Source organism: Tamandua tetradactyla, chromosome 10 (genome assembly GCF_023851605.1).
Source record: "Tamandua tetradactyla isolate mTamTet1 chromosome 10, mTamTet1.pri, whole genome shotgun sequence".
Lineage (NCBI taxonomy): Eukaryota > Metazoa > Chordata > Mammalia > Pilosa > Myrmecophagidae > Tamandua > Tamandua tetradactyla.
In genome coordinates this window covers 89,406,583-89,423,742 of record NC_135336.1, presented here as the reverse complement: position 1 = coordinate 89,423,742, position 17,160 = coordinate 89,406,583, and the positions used below count along the sequence as shown (strand labels likewise).

The window sequence follows — 17,160 nt, the reverse complement described above, 5'->3', positions numbered from 1 at the left end:
TCAAAGCCAGAGGATGGGTCTAGAATAATTGTTAAAGTAGCAACAGTGCATGGTCTATCTTTTCTACATAGTAAGACTTATTAGTTTGTATTTTACAATGTCCGGAATACTTTACTCCTCCCTCAGAAATCCTTTGCAGCTAATCCCTCAACAGGTAGAGTCTATTTCCATTCCATTAGACTGGCCTTGGGACTTATTTTGGCCAACAGAATGCAATGAAAATAGTGCCGTGCTGGGTCTGAGTTGAACCTTAGTGACCTTATGCGCTTCCTCTCTTTCTCTGTCTTTCTCTGTCCTCATCATGTGAACAAACCCAGGTTATTCCACTTGAGTAAGAGAACCCAATTATCCCACCTATTCCCATACTAGACCAGTCTGCAGCCAGCCAATTCTGTGATATGCGAGAAAGTTGAGAGAGGGTTAGGAGAGCCACCTACCTCCTAACACATTGCTAACTGCAGGTGCATGCCTGAGCCCAGCTCAGACCAGAAGAATTGCCCATGAGCAACAATGAATTCTTAGTGTTTTAATCCACTAAAATTTGATTGGTTTGTTATACAGCAATAGCTAACCAATATACCAGAGGAGTGGTAGACTTAGAGCCAAATCATTGCAATAAAATTGCTTTAATTTTCTTTAAATGAATGTAGTCAAACACACTAAAAATTCTTCTAAGTATGACAAACATGTATACATTTATGTATATATATATATACATATCAGTGCAAGGTCAACCCTGGAAAGCAGGCAGACAAGAAAGAGCAGGTCAGCTAAAAAAATCTATCTGTTAAAAGCAACCAAGGCTATTTTTTCATTATCTTACTGGTTATGTATTATAGAATAAAAATAAATAAATAAAAAATAAAAACAAGTTACAAGTTAAAAGTGCAAGGGTAAACTGATTCTGGGATCAGGGTTTTCTAAAGCACAACTCTTTGTAGTAATGGACAATAATTCAGCTGAAGGAAAGTAAAGAAAAGGAGTATTTTGTCTTTTGGTGGAAAAAAATGAAAACAAGAACAAACAGGGCAGAGGACGCAGCGGGGGCATGCCCCAGGTGCGGAGCCTGGGTCCTGTCCGGCCTCCTGCAGGCTGCAGGACGGCGGGGCCCCGCTGTCGGCGCTTCTTCTTCCCGCACCTGCAGGAGGCGCGGGGCCGGCGGTGGAGGGGCCGCCACCCGAGTCGCGCCCCAGGGGCCGGGCCGGGCTTGCTGCAGCTGTTGGCCTCACTCGCCCGGTTCTCAGGCCCGAGGCGGTCTGGAAGGAGGAGGAGGAGGAGGACGACGAGCTGGAGCTGGAGCAACAGGGAGCAGGCGGAGCCGCGGAGCAGGACCCCGCCGAGAAGGCGGAGGCCTGGGTTATTCAGCTGCTGAAGGGAGCCAAATTGAGCCTCCAGAAAGATGAGCCTGAATAGGCTGAGCGGGTTTTACAGGCACGCTTCCTCTTGCCCATCAGAGCGATAACAAGGCGGCCGTCACCTACGCTTACGATTTAATGGCCAATTTAGCATTTATACGGAGTCAGCTTGAAAATGGGGAAAAACTTTTGAAAGCAACAATGAGTTACCTGCTTGGAGGGGACACGAAGCAGAAAGACAGCGCAATCACTGAAATCTCCCTGAAGCTGGCCAGCATCTCTGCTGCTCAGAATAGACAGGAATTTGCTCCTGCAGGCAATGAATTCTGCATTTCAACTGTAGATGAAAAAATTGAAAGAGTAAAGGAATTACCAGAAGACATTATATCAGAGGAAGAGAAAGCCAATACCCACCTCCTCCTGGGCATGTGCTCAGACCCCGATGCCCATTGCCTTCTCTTCTCCAGGAGACCTTGAGGCCTTCATGGGCACAGAAGATGTATGAAGAAACGCAAGGAGAAAGACACCCACAGACCATCATGCAGATGAGTGACGGCCACATCTTGGCTGCCCAGGGCCACTTAGATGAGGTTTACACTTATTTGCAAAGGGCACCAGACTTGGCAAGACAGATACAAGATTCTGAATTACATATGGTGCTCAGCAATCTAGCTGCAGTTTTGATGCACAGAGAACGATAAGCACAAGCAAGAAAGGTCTTCCAGCAAGCACTGAAGCAAGCAGAGCTGAGAGGAGATGAGGTTTCTATACAGTAAGTATATCAGGGAAGAGTTGGCTGAGCTGTCTAAACAAAGTAGAACTTTGATTTAATTCTATTATGCTCTATATGCATATTTGTTTTAAGAAGAGTAATTTCCAGTAATCCAGAGGAATGGCTATTATGTCATCCTCAGTGGCACCGAAATCAATGACTTGAAGTCCTCTATCCATGATATTGATATTTCCTCAACTTATCTTTGGTGAAGAACAGATTGTATAGATTCTACCACTTTTCTTTTTTTAAGGAACACAATTTTCACCCTCCGACCCCCAGCAGATGTTGACCTCCATGACAGATGTGAAGTTGTTAACATCCGGCTGAGTGCAGTCCATGCTGGTTTAGATGTAAACCAGATTTAGATGGGCTAGCAGCTTTCCTCTGCATGTGTGGATATCTATGAGATGATGATCCAGCCTGGCATCTCTGCCATAAGATTCTGATCCATTGATTTGCTGCCCTCTCTTCTCTTTATCAGTTTCTGGCAGACCAGAGCTACCTGTCTCATGGCAAAGGGGGATTATGGCGAGTTATTTTTCTTGTAATATACTTGTTTCATGCATGAAGCCAGAGTGGGATTTTACTATGTATACAGGAGGAAAAGTGATATCTTTATTTGCCTCCATCATGAAGTTTTAAAGTGAGAATTAGGCCCTTGAAAATATAACATATGATTATTTTTAAAAATGAACTATATGTTTTTGTATGTATCTAGATTTAACAATTGTAAGAAAAGCAATGATTTAATTTCTTGCTTTTCAGTGCTATCTGAGCAATTCCCCTTCCTTTGCAATTTAGGTCACGCAGCAGGGAATCACCTGGGAGCTCTTTAGAGACACAGGTGCCTCAGCTGCACCTTTCAACTACGGGCAGGCCCTGCAGGAATAGTACTTAGAACCTTTCCAGTAATGCTGTGTGCTGCCAGCATAGTGGAGGAACTGCTGACTTGGATGCTAGCCCTGGCTTTTTTTGTTTGGCTCTTAATATCCTCATCTGTAAAGCAGAGAACAATTGAGATTCTCTCTTAACCATGGAAGAAGGTATTTGATCTTATGACTTTAAATGAATAGACTGGTATTGAAATAGTTTTATCACACTTACCTCAAAATATATATTCTTACCTCAGCAGTTTTATAAACAACAATTTGCTTAGGGAAAAGATAGTTTTTCCAGGTATGACTAAGGAGCACTGCTGTTGGGGTTGAGCAGGCCGACATCCTAATAGTTTTGGCTCCTTTTGTACACGGTGGAAGAATCCTTTCATGATAAACTAGAGATTGTACAACAACAAAAACATCCTCATCAAATTTCTCAATGTTATCAATATCTTTTCTATCTGATTGTGCATGTGGGGAAAGTGAGGATTTATTATCTGTGACTCTAGCTTCCTTTTTCTGTAGTCTTAAAACATTATTATCTTCAGTTCTTTGTGTTTTTTTCACAGAGCTCCCAGTTTCCAATTTCTCCCTATACGAAGAAGTTTTATCAGAAAAGAAAGGAAGAAAGGAAGGAAGAAGGAAAGAAAGAAAGAAAATGAAGGGACTCATTTATAGTTGTTGAGGGATGAATCATGTTCCCCTCAAAAGACAAATTCAAGTCTTAATTGGCATTCTTATAGATGTGAACCCATTTGTAAACAGGACCTTTGAAGATGTAATTTTTCAAGTGTGGACTTTTATCAATTTTAGGAATTTGTGAATAGAATCTTCAAAGATTAATCCTATTTAGATGAGGTCAAACTGAATCAGGGTGGCCTTTAATCTATCTGACCAGAGGAGAGGGCATTTAGTACAGTCTGTAGAAGCCAGAAGTGAGAGGAAGCCAGCAGTCAGGGAGATCTACAAGAGGAGACCAAGATGTCAGATTGCCATGTGACAGATGTAGCAACTCAAGCAACACTCCCCAAGGTGGCAGCTAACCAGCACCAGAACGCCTGCAGACTCTGGGAGAAAACATGGCCTGTTAAAACCTTGATTTGGGACATCTAGCCTCCAAAACCAGGAGGCAATAAATTCCTTTAAAGAAAAGCATAAGCCAATTAGACAGCAGCTAAGGAGGGAATTCTTTTTCCTAGGGATTTACCATTAAGGAGAGGCAAAACCAAGTCCTAAAAACAAGCATCAAGGAGATGGCAGACATCTTTTTTTACCTTGAGAAATGGAAGTATGTGGGCTGACCCACTTTGAAACTGAAAAGTCTGGTCCTGGGATGGCAGGCAAGGCATCTGAAGGTTGTCTTCCAATGGAGAAGGACGTGAACTCCAGTGGAGTTCAGGACTGGTTGTCCTGAACTGAGGCTGGTATGAAACAGCAAACCCTTATGTCATCAGTTGCTGACTGAGGTTTTGAAGTACTTTATTGTGGCATACTTTTATTCTTGGCCTGGTAGCTTAGTCTTTTTCTCTCCCTCCCTCGCCATTTTGGCACGTCCGGTTCTTCTAGGCTTCTGAATTACAAGCCTCACCGGCGACTAGTGATGATGCAGTCTTGTCTCTTTAACCCTATTGGCCTTCTCCTTAGTCCTCCACCTGCCCAACATCCACTGCTACAAGTACACTCAGGAACAGCATCTCTATGGTCACAGTCACTCATCCGTCCTTCCTGTGTGATTGGCTACCCTCCCCTGGAGGCCATGCCCTAACTCCGCCTCTCCTCAAACTGTATATAATCCAGGGCTCACCGAGCCTTGTGGTCTTTAGCTACTGGCGGCCCTGGCATAAGCGTCTACCAACAATAAAGCTACCTTGCTTCATGCCTTAATTGACTTGGCCTCCAGTGCTTTAGACCCGCAGCGAGGTCTCCTGCGTGCACCCCTTGGACCCAGACCCCCGGCTCGAGCCCCTTTTCTGCATGCGGCAGTGTCGTCTAGCAAGCAGTGAGAAGCTGAGGAGTAGAGGTTCCCCGATAGTTTAGCGGTTGGGCCAAACCGCACTTTATGTCTAACAGTGTATCCTAAAACTACCTGAATTCCGTGCCTTGAGATGTAGAGGGATTATTCTTCTCAGAATAAAAATGATAAAAATTCATCGAAAGATTAAAAGGACAACAATTTTAAAATTCTATTGACGTTCAAAGCTGGAGGAACTCCTTTGGAAAACAAAGTGGGCCCTCTGACGCCTTCTTAGAAAAACGCCCTTACTTCTTGTAAATGACTTACTTGCCATCCACATATTTCCCAGAAGAACAAGAACATGGGTTTTTCTCCCTCTCGTTTCTTTTCTTAAAATAACACAGGATATTATTTATACAATTTAAGACTTGATTAGACTTGACATTGGACCAATCGTTGTACAGAAATTCATCCTTTTTGCTAGTAGCGACAAAACTTCTTCAGTTTGCCTTTTATATCCTGATGATTTAAATTTCATCAGTTTGTGTGATCATTTCATTATAGCTCTCTCTCTACCTGGCTCTCTCACTCTCTTCCTTGCTCTGTCATCCCTTCCTCACTCTGTTTTCTCTTCTTTAGGCTGAAATAGCAATAAAACGTAGCTGGAATAGGAACTGAGAAGAAGACACGCGTAACACTGAATCCAGAATATTGACAAGGAAGAGTATATTAGTTTTCCATTGTTGCTGAAACATAGTACCACAGATTTAGTGCTTAAAACAGTATAGATTTGTTAGCTTAGTGTTCTGGAGTTTAGAAGTCCAAAATTGGATCTTAGTGGAATAAAATCAAGGTGTTGGCAGGAAGACTCTAGGGGAGAATGCAATTCCTTATCTTTTTTTTTGCATGGGCAGGCACTGGGAATCGAACCCGGGTTTCTGGCATGATGGCAGGCAAGAACTCTGCCTGCTGAGCCACCGTGGCCCACCCCTTATCTTTTCCACTTTCTAAAGACCACCTGCATGCCTTGGCTCATGGCCCTTCCCTCCATCAAAGCTGGAGGAATATCATCTCTCCCTGATGCTGCTTTGTCATCACATCTCCTTTTCTCTGGCTTTGGCCATCCTGCTGCCCTCTCATAGAAACTCATGTGATTACATTGGGCCCATTCTGGTCACTCAGGATAATCTCATCCTGATCATCTCAAGATCCTTATGTCACACATCTCTAATGTCCCTTTTGCCATGCAAGGTATTTAGAGGTTTCTGGGATTAGAACATGGACGTCTTTCAGAGTCCTCATTCTGCCCTATCACAGAGGAGTGGCCAGCAAAATACTTTTTAGAGCATTTTTTTGAAGATGGAAAAATATACTCGGAAACACATAAAGAAATTTTCTGCATACTACATAATTAATCCATGTAGTAGCATTGTGAGATAAGGATTATTTTTCCCACTTCACATAAAACTAAATAATTTTTCTCAAATAATAACTTATTTGACAGAACTAAAGTTCTCATAGAAGAATTTCTGTAAGAATTTAAAATTCTTATAGTTAATCACTCAATAAATCTATTTTAGGAAAAGTAGAATATTTTAAATGACTTGAAAAATCACTAACATAAATATAACATTTTTTCTATTAATGTTTTAACTTGGGTTGACACATTACAGTGAATATTAGTAAAATTGTCTTGAATATCAATCCCAGATGAAAAACTGTGGCTTCTACCAAAAAGCAAGAGAGCGTAAATCTGAAGAATATTTTTACTTCCCATATATAAATTGTCATATAATTTCTTCTGGAATTCTAGCCTTTGGAAAGGAGCAATTCTACAATTAACTCATGGTCAAATCTGTTGCAACTTTTAAGAACATGTTTATATCAGAACCATAAAAAGGAAAGATATCTATAAAAATATTTATTTGGAAATGATTACCTCTTATTTTAAAGGAAATGCATTATAGACTTTAAATTTTGACTCGTAAGGCTTCCTGACCTTGGATTTCTTGCATGTTCTCAATATGGTAACTAAATTTTCTGAGTGTCTTTTTATCTTGGTCATTGCATCAGAATTGTGGAGTGAGATAATAAGAAAATTAAGTTACAAAAATGGCATGTTTCCATAGCCTTGCTCATTTTTAAAATCCGGAGTTGTCCAATGAAGATTTAGTTACCAAAACTGATGAAATAGTCTACCAGTACTGTTTATCTGGTAGAGACTGTTTATTTACCAATTCCGTTTACTTGGATATGTTATCCTTGTCCATAGACTTCATCTTACGGTTTTATTTAAAAGGTTCATGAATACGCATTGAGAGATGTACCTTTAAAAGGCCTGGGATAAGCAAGTTCTGGGAGAAGAGGAAGAAGGATAGAGTTGGTTCTAACATGTATCATTTTCCGTGGTGTCTGAGGATGACAATATCTACAAATACAGCTTCATGTTGCATGATTCAATAGCATGCCTGAAACACATATCTATTACTAGATTTCACTCTGCTGCTAGATAAGTTCATGAGAAATGCTTGCTTCTTCTATTTCTACCTAAGCATATTCTTCTCATTATAGGAAAAGCTCAGTTTCTCATATCGCAGTTAATCTGGCATCAGTATTCTTTATGCTCTTTGCTGATGAATACCTTCCCCAAATCATGAGCAAGCATTTTGGTTTCTCACATGTTGTGAGCACATAGTTTAACCCTTGCCAGCTATATTACTCAGATGACTTCCTTAACCTGACTTAACAGTTAAAATAAATTTTGCAACAGGGATACAAATGGAGAGGTTAATGGCAACAAGAGCAAGAAAGAATTATGTGAAGGTTATTGCAATTCAGGATAACTAAAATATCAGGATTGCACGTTTTTCAATGAAGAGTCCGTTTTAGTTAGGATGAAGTTGCAGTTCTATGATAATTTATTAGATCATAGAATATTAAGATTTTCTGTGTCCTATGGGCACCACCAAGCTCGGTGCTCCGCAGTGCCACCAGCTGGCCTCATTCATTGTTGAATGCCTCATTCAACAAGCATTTCTTTGAAAACCTACAACCCACTTAGCCCTATGCTAAATACAGCCAAAATAGGTATGAAAGCATTTACTCCCATTCTCTGAGACGTGTATACAGGGTCTCTGAGTCCTAAAGGATCAGAATTGGCAGATGGTCAAGAGGAAAGTTCTTAAAAAGTGGGGTGGTGAAAAGAGAGAGTCAGAAGACAGAAGGGAAGGAAGAAGGGAAATAATGCCCTGAGCTCCAGAGGCTTAAGATTTGACTAGAGAGATAAGACATGCATTAAAGAAATAAATTAAAGAAATATAGAAAGATTAAGAGGAGTTTGTAATAGGGGCTAAGTTAGTAAAGAGAATAACACACCCTGGTCCACCAGACATCTTGGCTGAATATATATATATATATATATATATATATATATATATATATATAACTATATATAACAATGCTATATACTATAACTATACTATATACTATATCTATAACCATACTAAATTATATATATACTATATGTATTAGTTAGGGTTCTCTAGAGAAACAGAATCAACAGGGAACGCTCACAAATATAAAATTTATAAAAGTGTCTCAGTGACCATGGGAACGCAGAGTCCAAAATCCGCAGAGCAGGCTGTGAAGCCAACGATTCCGATGGAGGGTCTGGACGAACACCACAGGAGAGGGCTGCCAGCAGAAGTAGGAATAGAACCTGTCTCTTCTGAATCCTCCTTGAAAGGCTTCCAGTGATCAGATTAAGCATCACTCATTGCAGAAGACACTCCCCTTTGGCTGATTACAAGTGGAATCAGCTGTGGATGCAGCTGACATGATCATGATTTAATTCTATGAAATGTCCTCACCTCAGCAGACAGGCCAGCACTTGCCCAACCAGACAAACAGGTACCACCACTTGGCCAAGTTGACACATGAACCTGACCATGACACTATATATGTAACTATATATATATATTCCTATTACAAGTTTTAAATATAAAATTGCCACATTACACTGTTTGGAGATTATACCATGTTTGCTTTTTCTCCTGCCTATTAAATGTTAGGTTCACCCAACAAATATTCAGCAGCCCTGGCCTTTCCTACTAATAGAACATCCATTTTGCTCAGGCATTCCAACATCTTCCATAGCACCATGTGCTTCATTGCTTCTCAGCACCCAGTTTAAGAATGAACATGAAAGCAATCAATTCTGGCCAGTAAGATATGCAGAAGAATGCTGGGGCTTCTGGGAACAATGTCTTGCCCCTCCTCCCCCCACCTACCATTAAAAAAAAAAAGAGTATAAGAGAAGACCCTCCTCTTTTTCTCCTGAAATTTTCAATTCTGGATCTGTGTTTTGACCACCTCTATTTAGCCCACTGGAGAGAGAGGGATCATCCTTTTGAGATAGCTGAAAACATGACACCCAACACTGGACAGATGAGACTGGCAGCAGTTTATTTGTCACAAGACTCATTCTAGGGTAGGAAGAGGCCACCACATGCCATGCAGAGCCACACGGGGGTTGCACACAGGAGTAGAGCACACCAGCAGGGACTGGTGTGAGGCAGGCTTTGTGGTGACTAGAGGGTGAAGTGACTCTTGGGTCTCACAGGAGGGTGGGACTGCTTGTTTGAGGGCTGCCAGGAAGGTGAAACACATTAGGCTGAGGACCAGGTGGGTTGCAGGTGGGTTGATCTGGCTGACAGCAGAACTAGCTGGCCCAAGGAGAATCTTTTCAGCTACTCCAGGGATATTGATGGTGAGTGGAGGAGATAAGAGAAAGGTCTTTAGGCCCCCAAAGAAATGTAAAGACATGAAGCCAACACTTAGAATTTTGGGCCTCACAGTGCAATGTGATCCATGGAACTGCTCTTGAAATCACAAGGAGAGCTGGCCTGAAAAGAAAACTGATGCATAAAATGTGGCAGTGTGTAAGGACAGATAAAATTTGTATCTTGATGAAGTCATGGATCCACTGAATTCACTGAAGGGGGAGCTGCCCTATTTCAGTATCTTTTCATGTGTGACAATACATTTTCTTCATCATTTAGGATATTTTGAGTTCAGTTTTCTATTGTATGCATACAAACACATTCAAGTTAGTATAGCCTCTAAATTTTCTGGCATTGCGTGTCATCTCATTGACACTTTTATATCATGACACACTAGGGAAATGGAAATCAGATTAATGCATTTTATTATTTATTCAAAGTTTTGATAGACTAGTAGGATAACACAATTGGCCAAAAGGAGTTTTAGGGGTTATATGCATGGATGGCAAAAACACATTGTGGTACATTGAATTATGTGCCCCAAGAAAGGACATTTTTTTTTTCATCTTAATCCACCTTCCTATGGCAGTGATACCATTCATAAATAGTATGCTTACATATGTTAAGGTGAGTCGGGGGAGGGCTCATTTGTGAATAGAGTCTTCAAAGCCCCTTTAGATTTAGCCCAACTGAATGTGCTGGGCTTTCCACCTTATTACAGGAAGCTTTATAGACAGACATAGCAACAGCTAAAGAAGCCAGAAATCAGAAGTCAGCAGAAATGGGAAGAACAGACACAAAGAGAAGGCGAACGCCATGTGGCAAGAGGCAGAGATGAACCTGGAATCCCAACGATTGTGACAACCAGAACCAAAACGCTACAGGCTTCAGGGAGAAAGCATTGCCTTGCCAATGCCTTGGCTTTGGACTTCTAGTGTCTGAAACCATAAACTCATAAATGCTTGCTCATTAAACCAGCTCATTGTGTGATATTTGCCATAGCAGCCTGGCAAACAGACAGATATAATAAACCTCTTTCTTTCGTGATTAAAACAAAAAAGTTAAGAATTTTTTCAACTGGATTGGTATCAGATCTAAAAATTCAGCATTTGGCTTTCTTTTTATACTTTGACTACATTCAATACATACATATATCTGACTCTAAAATCTTGGAATATGTTCATGAAGTTCTGTAATCTGTAAAGAAAAACAAGATGGAAAATTTTAAAAGTGCATGCATCATTGTACTAAAGTGAAGAGGTGACATTACATGTGTTTCAGCCTCAATTTAGAGATGAGCCTGAGGCACAGGAGTTTTGCAGTTTTTAAGCATTTCAGTGAGCAAGGAAATAAACTGTTTGCTTGATGTTACATAGATCAAATATCTGATAGATATTGAATATCATTTATAACTGATTTTTTTCAGTGTCACACAGCCATACCATCAACAAATTGGGAGTTTGCTTGGATTTCCTAATTCCTTGAAACTTCCATGGCTTTATGGTTATTATATGCATATTTATTCACATGACTTTATGCATAGCCTGGACAGAAACTAATTAATGAATGAATCTATTTATAATCTGTCAGCTGTTGGTTTTCCATTAGCTACACTTTTTTCATTTGTAGCTATTTGGAAACAGCATATTTGTCATTTTACAGAGAGAAAATTAAAACCCAATCTACTAGATTAGCTACTATGAACTGTGAATTAATGCAAAATCAAAGCAAAATACTAACTACCTAAAAACTATTTGCTTCACTGAAGCTGCATTATAACCTGTGCAATCACCGTTATTTTCAGAAATATAATGATGGTATTACTTTTTCTTGTGAAAGAAAAATAATCAAACTGCCTTTATCCTCAAACAGTCAGAAAAAATGACATGTAGTAATTATCCTTGGAGCTATTATGTAAAATTAAGCTCACAAGTCATTAATTTATGGGAAAATACAGAAAAACATGTCAGAGTCATAGGGAAAATGATTTTTAATTGGAAATTTGCACTTAGAATATAAAGTATTTATCTCCCATGATTGCAAATTTCTGAATGGTGGAGGAAATAAAGTAAAGTAATTGAGGGAAAAACTAAATGTAACTTGCTTTCTGTCATTTTTCTGGCTATGTATTAAAGTGCTAAGTAAATGGAATTGTTTAAGTACAGCAGAGATAGAAAAAAGACCCTAATGCTGTGATATGAGCTTCACACAAATGAGTTGAATGGATGGCTTCTTTTCCCCCATTGTTTCCCAAGCACACAGTAATGTCAACATTTTGTTCTTGCCTGCTGTTTGATAAAATTGTGTTACATACAACTCCAACTGGGTTTTTGGCACAAATTATATTTGAGTAACTACCTAGAGAGCCACTAAATTTTATGAAAGTTGACACCTTTCTAACTCCCAAATGAACTGCATATTTAAAGATAACAACAAAAAAAGACCCACAAAAGCCTGAACATTTTTATGGAGAGCTGTAGAGAATAAGATATTTTATTTAGATGTTCCATTATTTCTTATTTTTGTATTTTTTATATATTCCACTGTCTTTAAAATTAAGGTTTATCTTACAACTAATGGCATGAAGTATTCTAATTGGCAGCTTTTTCTTTCTAATTATTACATAAAATATAATGCTAATAGTGGCATCTAAGTTTACTGAAATACAATAACTTTACTCTTAGAAATTATATCTGTTGTATTCAGGATTTCTCAATATTCAAGTTATATGGTCTTTTTATCTACAGGTCCATTTCACTTGGAATTTGAACCATGAATTTCTCTTTTTCTGTACTTTTCCTATAATTTTCCTATCCAGGTTCATCTTTTTCAGCCTTCCAGCCTGAGCAGGTCACAACTTTCCAAGTTCTGCTCACAATTTCAAAGTGGAGTTCAATGGCTACCTCCCCCTGGAAGCTCTCCCTGGTTGTTTCATTTGTAAAATGTCTTCTTCAGTCTCTAAACTATGACTCTTCTATTCTGAGCTACAAATGAGACCTTCTCATAAACTGTCTTTTATCAACCGTATGTGTGTATTTGTATAACTTTTCAATTAGACTGCAAGATACTTAATTTCAGAGATCATGTCCATTATATCAAAATCTTTAGTCTGTGTTCAATCACTTCCGTGATCCAGTCTGTAAATAAGTGCACAACTTCACCTCCCACTAAGACCCATTGAGAAGTTTGAAGTACTATTTTCACAATGAGCTAGTTGATGTCCCTTTAAACTTTAGCACCTCAGTGCCTCCATGATTAGTTCATGATGGTTCTTAAGCTGTCATATCCTTTTCCCAATTCACTTATCACAATAACTTTTATATAATCTCTTTTAAAAATTATATATTAAAAACTTTCTTCAAGGCTTCTTGTCAGAATTAGTTATTTTGTCTCTGTGCACAGTGCTATTGCCTAAACATCCCTAAAACAGTATTTTTCAGCCTTGTTTTGAGAACTTTTTCCATTCTTGAAGGACTGGAAACACTTTTAGGGCACAAATTTTATCTTACTCAGTTTTGTTATTTCCAAAGAATATAAGGCATAAATGTAGTTTGTTGCTCTTAAATCATGTTTTTGTTTTCTACATGAACATCTATTAGAAGTTGCATTCTTTACGATATCTGCAAACTGGAGGCAGGAAGTTCCTCTGTGAAGTGAAGAGCTACTGCCTTATGTCTAGTTGAGCATCACAAAGTATTTATATTAAGCATAAAAAATAAATAAATGAACCAAAATTGTTTAAGATGAGGCCACATGATCAAATTCTGATCAACTACAAGTAAGAAACAATCTATTAGAGTTTCCCATTTGTTTAAAAATAAGCATGAGCTCCACTTCTGTCACTCCCAATTAAGCTCTTCCTCCATTTGTCCATCCACAAATGGAAAATATAAATATTAAACAAAATACCAAAACAAATACCTGAAGCCACTGGACAGTAAACAAGACAGGCAGAATCTGGAGGGGAATAGGCACATAGAAGAAGGAAATGGCAAGGCATGAGTTCCCATTTCTTTAGCCTTTATCCTGAAAGCAAACTGCAGTTAGTACTGCTCAGAGTGGCTAAAACTCCAGTAGAAATTTACAGTCGTCTTGGCCCAATGAACCAAAAAACACCATTCAAGGTACCGGGGAAATTCAAATAAAGAGACATAGAGATGGGGAACCCCCAATTGAGAGTGTGAACTCTGCCCAAATCTCTGACTAAACCACACACGCACAGGGCAAATCCAAAGCAGTCCAGCTAAGAGTTAAATTACTGAACTGAAATTTGAGGTGCTGAGACAAAATTTGCAATTTAAGTCAAATCTGGTAAACTGATTCCAAAATTAACAACAAAACTGACAGCCACAAAAACATTTTTTTTTTGGAATAATGTAATAAGATCCCGACTCTCTACAACATAATGCTCACAAATTCAAGATACAATCCAAATGCATTTATTATACAAAGACCCAATAAAATGTGACTCCTATAAAGAAAAAGATAATAAAGGTAGAGCAATCTCAAAGGGAAACAGATGTCGGAATTAGCAGACCTGGATTTTGAAGTTGCTAGAATAACCAGCTTAATGAGGTAAAGGAAACATATGTTTTCAATGAATAAAAAGGATAGAAAAAAAATCAGCAGAAGAATAGGGAGTATTTTAAAAAGTCAAACAGAAATGTTAGAAACAGAACATCTATTTTCTTTTAAAAAGTACTGAATGGATGTAGCAACAGAAAGCAGATGACAAAAGAAAAGATTCCATGAGTTGAAGATTGAAAAACAGAAATTATCCAACACAATGCTTAAAGAGAAAAATACTTTAAAATAATAGAGACTCTGGGACCTGTAGATAATATCCAAATATCCAAATATCCAATATATGGCTAATTGCAGTCACAGAAGGATACAAATGGGTAAAATACGTGAAGGAATATTGCTTTGACTTATTTCAAAATTTGGTTATAGGCATAGATTTACAGCAGAGAGAAACACAGAGAACTTCATGTTGGATAAATACAAAGAAGACCATGCATAGGCCGATCATAACCAACATGTTGAAAAACAAAGATAATGAGGAAATATTAAAGCAAAGAGAGAGAAATGACACATATAGGCAGGGGAAAAATTAACATTCACTGTCTCCCTGTCTTCTCTTCAGAGACAACAGAAGCAACAGAAGAACAGTATCTTTAAAGTGTGTATAGCGGAGTCTACCTAGGTTTCCTGGGTTGAAACTGTTGTTGACCCCAGCAAAGCATGTTCTTTAATCCTGACTCAAAATTGCTAGATGTGATTTTTTTTTTTTTTTTTTTTTTTTTGGCATGGGCAGGCACCAGAAATTGAACCTGGGTCTCTGGCATGACAGGCAAGAATTCTGCCACTGAACCACCATCGCACTGCCCTATGTGGAACTTTTTAATTAAGTTGTTTCCATGGAGATGTGACCCACCCAATCAAGGTGCAAGGTAGGTCACTTATTGGAACACTTTAAGAGGAAACCACTTTGAGAAAGTTTCAGAGCTGACACCAACAGAGACTTTTAGAGATGCAGAAAGCATATGCCCCGTGGAAGCTGTTTGAAACAAGAGGTCAGGAAAGAAAACTAGCAGATGTCATTTTGTCTCTTCCCAGCTGACAGAGAAAGTCCAAACATCATGGGCCTTTTCTTGTATCAAGGTTACCTTTACCTGGATGCCTTAGTTGGACATTTTAGCTTAGAACGTGAACTTGCAACTTAATAAATTCCCTTTTTAAAAGCCATTCCATTTATGGTATATTACATTCTGGCAGCTTTAACAAACCAAAACACAAGGATTAATTATTTGATGAAATATCATAAAGAATGAAGGTAAAATGTATAAAGACATTTATCCATAAATGAAAGCAAGAGACTTCTTTGCCAACAGACCTGCATTTAGAAATGCTAAAGAGAGTTCTCCAGGTTAAAGGAATTTGATAACATGAGGAAACTTAGGTCTTTATGAAGGGATGAAGACTATCAGAAATGATAAATATCTACTAAATAGAAATGATTATTTTCCTCTTACTTTCTTTAAGATGTGACCAAAAGCCAAAATTATAGCATTATCATGTGGGCGTTAAAATGTATATATAATAATATGCAATATATATGTGGCAACTATAGGATGTAGGATGGAGAAATTATTGATTGTAAGACTTCTATATTTTATATGAATTCCTACAGCATTAACAAACACTAAGTTCAGAAGCATTAAGCGTGCATATTCTAAACCCCAGAATTAACTCTATTAAAATAATGCAAAGAAGTGTAGCTAAAGAGCAAATTGATAAACTAAACTAGAATTCAAAAAAAAAAATTCTAGTAATACAAAAGAAGAGAGGAAAGGAGAAGCAGGTGAGCAAACAATAGAAGAAACTAAAACTAGAAAACAAATAATAAAATGGTAGACCTAATGCTGGAATGCACTAATAAATGAAGATGCAACCACATGTTGTCTACAAGTAAATGGATGAAAGGTTATATTATGCAAAGAACACATATATGAAGGCAGAAATTGCTATGATGATATCATATAACATAGACTTTACAGAATATTACCAAAGACAAAGGGGAAATTTTTACAATGATACAATATCAATTAATCAGAAAAATCTAATGATCATAAATGTATGTGTGCCTAATAAGAGGCTAAAAATTTATGAAGCAAAAATCAACAAATTAAAGAATAAATACACAACTCCTTAATCATAATTGGAAATTTTAACATCTCTGTGCAATTGTTAGAACAATTAAACAAAACTTTGTAAAGACATAGATAATCTGTAAAACACTATCAACCACTTGACCTATTTCTAGGATACCATGCCCAATAATTATAAAATACGCATTATTTTCAAGGGCATGCAATATGTTTACCACTACAGGTCAGATATTAAGTCATAAAACCAATTTCTATAGATTTAAAAAGATAGAAACCATACAAAGCACATTCTTTGATCACCATAGAATTAAATTAGAAATCATTATCAATAAGATATATAGGAAAACCCCAAATATTTGAAACTTAACCAAGCACTTCTAAATACAGAGGTCAAAGAGAAAATTGTAGGGTGAATTAGAAACGTTCTGATCTGAATGATAATAAAAATACAACATATATAAATTTGGGAAGTGCAGGTAAGGCAGTACTTAAAGAGAAATGTATCACTTTAATTGCTTGTATTGAAAAGAAAAGTAGTGTAAAATTAATAAACTAAGATGCCACAAGCTTGAAATTGAATGTAAATTCAAAGAAAATAGAAAGTAGAAAAATAATAAAGATAAGTATAGAAATCAATATAAAAGGAGACAAATGTTATAAAAACTTAAAGCAAATTGTTGGTTCTTTGTACATATCAACAAAATTGATAAATTTCTAACTAGACTGGTTTTTAGATACGAAAAAAT

The 17,160-nt window shown here is 37.9% G+C and overlaps 1 pseudogene; it reads left to right on the top strand.

Moving 5' to 3' along the window:
- Positions 1–1,007: 1,007 nt before the first annotated feature.
- Positions 1,008–2,186, top strand: LOC143647714 (tetratricopeptide repeat protein 19, mitochondrial pseudogene; annotated as a pseudogene).
- Positions 2,187–17,160: the final 14,974 nt, after the last annotated feature.